The sequence below is a fragment of the Elephantulus edwardii genome, unplaced genomic scaffold (genome assembly GCF_000299155.1).
Source record: "Elephantulus edwardii isolate Elephantulus edwardi_28Jun2011 unplaced genomic scaffold, EleEdw1.0 scaffold00035, whole genome shotgun sequence".
Classification (NCBI taxonomy): Eukaryota; Metazoa; Chordata; class Mammalia; order Macroscelidea; family Macroscelididae; genus Elephantulus; species Elephantulus edwardii.
The window spans coordinates 15998810-16005846 of record NW_006399785.1 but is presented as its reverse complement, the minus strand read 5'-3'; positions in this window follow the sequence as shown (position 1 = coordinate 16005846).

Genomic DNA, 7037 nt, shown 5'->3' with positions numbered 1-7037 from the left:
ATAAGAGCTGCATAGTAAAGTGGACTTGGAGAGAAGGAGGACTGTTTAACAATGAAAGAATTTTTTTTTCTTCAAAGAGAAAAACCAACTGGGGGGAGGGGTGTGTAGGGAGGAAAGTGTGCAACAATGTATGAATGGAAACCCAAAGTCTCTGTGAACTTTCATTAAAATTTATTTTAAAAATGGGGAGAGAAAATTAAATATTTTTGTGCATGAAGGATCTTATCACACAAAAAAAGTGAAAAGATGTCATGCAGACTGGAAGAAAATCTAGGATAAGCATATATCCAACAATGGTCTAATATCAAATACCAGCAATGTCACCCCTAGTGGACATGTGTCGGCAAAGCATCTAGACTAAAACGAGGAAATACCTAATGATTTACTTCTGAACATCAGCCAATGAAAACTCCATATATGACAACAAAATCTTGTCCTCTATAATGCTGGCATGTGACACTCTTGGCACCAGCAGTTAAGAAATTAAAAAAAGGAATTTCATTAGGAAAATCTGCTGTCAGGGATCTTTCTACAGTTCTATAGAACAACAGTGTCAATCTAGAGAGTAAGGTGCACCTGATCCAGTCGATGGTCTTCACAATTACTTGCTATGCATCAGAGAGCTGGACAATGACTAAGGATTACAGAAGAAGAATTGATACCTTCTAAAGAAGAGTATTAAACATACCCTGGACTGCCAAGAGAATAAACAGGTCTATTGTAGAGAGGGTGAAACCAAGTTTCGCCTTGCTTGGGTGGCGGTTATGGTTTTTTGGGGGGTATATTCCAAGTAGTGGAATTGCTAGGTCAAGTAGTATCTCTATTTGCAACTTTTTGAGAAAGCACCATGCAGCCTTCCACAGTGGTTGCACCATTTTACACTCCCACCAACAGTGAATAAAGTCCCAGTTTCTCTGCAACCTCAACAGCATTTGATGTTTTCTGTTCTGTTAAGTTTTGCTACTCTTACTGGAGTGAGATGATATCTCATAGTTGTTTTGATTTTAATCTCTCTTAGAGCTAGGGATTTTGAACATTTCTTCATGTGTTTGTGTGCTATCTGAATGTCTTCTTTGGTGAAGTGTTTGTTCACATCCTTTGCCCATTTTTCAATTGGGTTGTTTACCTATATGTCATTACAAAATACTTTTTCCCAGTCTGTGACTTCCCATTTCACCCTTTTGGAGAAGTTTCTGGATGTACATAGGGATTTGATTCTTAGAAGTCCCATTCATCTATTTTATCCTCTCCTGGTTGTAGATTTTTCAGGATGCGTGGAAGACTGTTTATGTTGTGGATTAGGACTTCTAGAGTTCTTCCAAGCTTTTCTTTAATGAAGTTTATAGTCCTTGGTTTTAGTCCTAAGTCTATGATACACTTTGAGATGGGTTTTGTGTATGGAATGAGGTGTGGATCTTGCTTGAATTTTCTACAGATAGTTTTCCAATGTTTCCAGCACCATTTGTTAAAAAGGCTGTCATTTTCCCACTTAACTGACTTCATCTCCTTGTCAAAAATCAGTTGGCCATAAGTAGGTAGGCTGATTTCTGGATTCTCAATTCTATTCCATTGATCTATGTGTCTGTCATTGTACCAGTACCATGCTGTCTTGACCACCATAGCAGTGTAGTAGGATTTGAAATCAGGGAGTGAGGTATCTCCTACCTTGCTTCTCTTTTTAAGGAGTGCTTTTCTTATTCAGGGCCTCTTTCCATTTCAAATGAAATTGGAGATTGCCTTTTCCATCTTGTCAAAGAATGGAATTGGTATTTGTACTGGTATTGCATTGAACATGTAGATTGCCTTTGGTAGTATTGTCATTTTCACAATATTGAATCTTTCCATCCATGAGCAAGAAATATTCTTCCACTTCTCTGGGTCTTTTTGTTTCTTGTAGTAATGTTTTATAATTTTCTTTGAACAGATCCTTTGTGCTTCTGGTTAGATTTATTCTCAATTATTTAATCTTGTGATTAGCTATTGTGAAGGGTATTGTTTTTCTTAGCTCCAACTCTGTATTCTCTTTGTCACTGCAGAAAAATCCAACTGATTTTTGTATGTTGATCTTGTATCCTGCCACTTTGTTGAATTAGTCAACTATGTCCAGTAGTTTTCTTGCTGAGTCTTTAGGGTTTTCTAAGTATAACTATCATGTCATCTGCATATAGAGATAAATTTACCTCCTCTTTGACAATTTGAATACCTCTTATTTCCTTCTCTTGTCTTATTGCTATCACTTCCAGTACAATATTGAATAGGAGAGAAGAGAGTGGGCATCCTTTCCTGGGTCCTGTTCTCAAGGGGAATGCCTTTAAACTCTCTTCATTGAGAACAATGTTGGCTCTCAGATTTGCATATATACTTTTTACTATTTTGAAGAAATTCCCCTTTAATCCTATTTTGTTGAGTATTTTAATCAGGAAAGGGTGTTGGATTTTATCAAAGGCCTTTTCTGCACCCATTGATAGTATCATGTGGTTCTTGTTCTTTGCTTTGTTAATGTGATGTATTACATTGATTGCTTTTCTTATGTTGAACCACCCTTGCATACCTGTTATGAATCCCACTTGGTCATGGTGAATTATTTTTTTGATGTATCATTGGATTCTATTGGCCAAAATTTTATTCAGGATTTTTGCATCACTGTTTATGAGAGATATTGGCCTGTAGTTTTCTATTTTGGTGGTGTCTTTACCTGGCTTTGGTCTCAAGGATATGTTTGCTTCGTAGAATGAGCCTGGAAGAATTCCATCTTTTTCTATTTTCTAAAATACTTTATGTGGAATTGGTGAAAGATCTTCTCTGAATGTTTGATAAAATTCACTTGTAAAACCACCTGGTCCAGGACTTTTTTTGGCTGGAAGTTGTTTTGTTACCTTTTCAACTTCTTCTTTTGTAATGGGCCTGTTCAGGTGTTCAGTTTTGGCTGGTGTCAGTTTATGTAGGTTGTGAATTTCTAAGTATTTGTAAATTTCCTCTAGGTTTTCATATTTGTTTGAGTATAATTTTCATAATATTCTAATGTTAGCATTTTTATTTTAGTTGGTTCTGTTGTGACACTGCCCATTTCATCTCATATTCAGATTATTTGTATCTTTTACTTCTTTTCCTTTGTTAGTATTGCTTGTGGTTTGTTGATTTTATCGACTTCTTCAAAGAACCAGTTCCTAGTTTTGTTGATAGTTTCAATTGTTTTTCTGGGTTTTTTTATTTCATCTATTTCTGCTCTAATTTTTATAATTTCAGGTTTTTTATAGGGTGTCGGATTTCTTGCTGTTACTTTTCAGTTTGTTGGAGATGCTGGTAAAGAGTCAATGGTAATTTTTTCCTGCCTTTTGATATGTTTGCTTATTGCTATAAATTTACCACTGATTACTGCTTTAGCTGTTTCTCAGAGGTTTTGGTAAGTGGTGTTTTCATTCTCATTTGTTTCAAGACACTTTTTAATTTCATTTTACATTTCTTCTAGTGCCCACTCATGTTCAAGCAAGGTGTTGTTCAGCTTCCAAATGTATGGTTTTTTCCTCCTTTATCTTCTTACTAATTTCTAATTTTGTTGCATTGTGGTCTGAGGAAATGCTTTGTATTATTTCTATTTTATTTTTAATTTACTGATGCTTGCTTTATGACCTAGAATGTGATCTATTCTGGAGAGTGATCCATGCACATTGGAGAAGAAGGTATACTGTTGGTTTGGGCAGAGGGTTTTGGGGGGCGTGCATTAGCCTATAAATATCTATGAGGTCAAGTTGGTTTATTGTGTAGTTTAATTCTTGAGCATCTTTGCTGAGTTGTTGGTTTTTTTCTAGTAGTTCTATCTTTTCTTGAGAGGAGTGTATTGAAGTCTCCAAATACTATAGTAGTGTTAGCTATTTCCTTTTTCAGTTTTGTTAATGTTTGTTTTATACATTTTGCAATTCTTCATTTGATGCATAGATATTTATTATTGTTATGTCCTCTTGTTTTATTGACCCTTTAAGCATTATGTAGTGACCTTCCTTGTCCATTGTGATGATTTTTGCATTGAAATATATTTTATCAGAGACTAATATCACTATTCCTGCTTTTTTCTGATTGCCATTTGCTTGATATATTTTTTCCCATCCTTTTCTTTTTAGTCTTTCTTTACCTTCATTTTTCAGGTGTGTCTCTTATAGACAACATATTGATGGAATTTGGTTTTTTTATCCAATCTGCTACTCTTTTTCTTTTGAGCGGTGCATTTGAACCATTCACATTCAGTGTGATTATTGATAGGCAGTGTTTTATTGCTATCATTGTGTTGAGTTCTTTTTGGTGTTGTTGCTAGTTCCTTTGGTCCATGCTGCTTTCTGTGGCACCTCTGTAAAAAGGACATCTCTCAGTGTTGCATGCAATGCTCGTCTTATTTTGACAAACTCCCTTAGGTTCTATTTTTCTGGAAATATCTTGATTTCTCCTTCATATTTGATGGATAATTTTGCTGGGCACAGTATTCTTGGTTGACAGTTGTGTTGAGTGTTTGATATATGTCCTTTCACTTTCTTCTTGTTCGCATGGTTTCTGCTGAGAAATTAACACTTAATCTTATCTGCTCTCTCTTATGGGTTATTCTTTGTTTCTCCCTCACTGCTTTCAGAATTCTATCCTTATCTTTGGTTCTGGCAAATTTGACTATGATATGCCTTTGTGTTTTTCTTTTGGGGTCTATTCTATATCATGTTCGCTCAGCTTCTTGAATATATATTCTCTTATTCTTCATTAAGCCTGGGAAGTTTTCCTCTAATAATTCTTTTGCAACTTTTTCAGTGTCTTTACTTGCTTCTTCCTGTTGTTCTATTCTGATGATGTGCATGTTATTTCTCTTGATGGTGTCCTACATTATTCTTAGTATTTCTTCTTTTTCCTTCATTTTTTATTCTGCTTTTTGCTCTAGCAGATCAGTGGTGACAATTCTATCTTCTATTTCACTGGTTCTGTGTTCCATCTCTTCAACTCTGTTCATGTGCCCCTCCATCATGTTGACAGCACCTGAAACATTGGACCTCATATTTTGGATGGTGGTTTCTTGTTTTTCCAGTGCCACCAAGGCTTTGTTTGTTTTATCTACACTGTTCTGTTTTTTTAGGCTCCTCCCAGTTTTCCCTTGTAGTGTCCTGTAATTCTTCAAGTTTGTGTTTCGCCCATTGAATATACATTGTTCTTTTAAATTTTATATCAGAAAGTTCCATCAGGCTTTCTGGCTTCAGGAAATCTATTGATTACTGTGTCACCTTTTGGGAGTGAATCTTGCTTTGCGCTTGTGTAGGGTGTGAAATAGCCTGCTTCTTTTGTGACAGTGATAGGTTCTTGATCTGAAGACAATGCTCTAGAAATCAGTGGGGCAGCTACCCCAGCTGTGTTTCTCTCTGCACTTCTGACTCAAGGAAAGTTTCAGTTCAGGGCCTGTGAGAGCAGCCTCTTGTAGCTAAATCAGATTAAGGTGGTCTGGATTAAAAGCAAGTTGATTGACTAGACGTGTAGGCATGGGTGTGGAGCCGAATGGAGGAAGAGGGAGGCACGAGGGGCAGGGCGGCCATTGAGGTAGGTCAGCCACTTGCGGGGACCTCACTCAGATTTCAGCTGTCTGGGTGTGTTCATGAGTGGGGTCCCTACTCAAATTCCAGCTGTCCATCTCCCACCCAGTGGCTTTTGCTCAGTAGTCCTTGTCCAGTGGCCCTCACCCAGCAGCCCCCACCCCACTGGGGCCCTGGGTCCAGCAGGGCTTAAGAAAACTCGGTCAAATTTCTACCAACCCACTCACTCCTGGAGGGTTGGAGGAGCTTTAGAAAACTCGGTCAATTTCCTGCTGACCTGCTTGCTCCTGGCAAATGGGTCCCAGTGTGGCTCAGCTGGTGGCTTCTGCCAGGGCCCGCAGCTCACTGCTCCTGTGGCTCCCAAACGAATTATTTTAATAAAAGTTCTGACTAAAATTACTACTGTCCATGTCACACTGCATCAGTCTCTGTGAACTGCGTCGGTCTCTCTGGTGGCCCATTTTTATGCATCTTGCTACTCCTCCAGTTCCTTATGCTGTTTCCTCTACCGCCACCATTTTGGTTCCACATTCTGTGATTATCTTCTATGTTGTAAAATCCTTACCTCTATAGTGTTTATTTGAGCTAGGTGCTGGAGAAGAGTATTGAATGTACCATGAACCTAAGATTAGGCAGGTCCCCTCCAGCTGGAGGACACTTGCAGTTGCACAGCAACCATTCCCCCGACCCCTGAGTCAGGATTTTTATGACAGCAGTGGGTCAAGAGATGTGTTCTTTGGAGCAGATCCAGAGAGAAAGTGATCTTCTAAGTTACTCGTCTCAAATCTAAGACCAGCATATCAGCTAAGGGAACTTTAAGAAGTAGATTGCTATCGCCTTGCTACCTAACTCTGATTTTTATTTACAGTATATGTAGCAATATCAAGGAGTACTAAAAGTGTAATAACCTCAAATAGGTGTTACTGACCCATACAGGTCTTTGAGGAAGGACTTTGACTTTTAAAATGGAAAGAGAAGGCTTTGAAGATGTTATCACCATGACACTGAGTTGTTTTCAACCTACAACGGCCCATGCACAACAATAAAGCACTGCCCCAAGGCCATTCTCTGGCACCCTCTCAATTGTTGCTAGGGTTATGTTAATTGTTGCAGTCATTCTGCCAGTCCATTTCATTAAAGGTCTTCTCTACTTAACCAGGAATGAGGATTTCTCCAAGGACATCGCTGTATTGCTGTTGTTGTATTGCTGTTGTTGTTAAGTGCCAGTCCTTCCTGATCACATCTTCACAATGTGGGAGACCAGATCCAAGGAGTACTCACTCTGGTTGTTCCTCCAGAAGGAACTCTGATGGCCCAGTTTGTAGGGAGTTGCGCTGCTGACCCAAAGGTCATTGCCTCCCTGGTGGGTTGAATCTATGAGCGGCTCTGAGGGAGAAAGATGCATGGTCCCCTCCCATGAAATGCTCAGCCGTGAAAAATCTGTGAGATGGTCATAGGTTCTGACTCCCTGGCCTTGAGTCT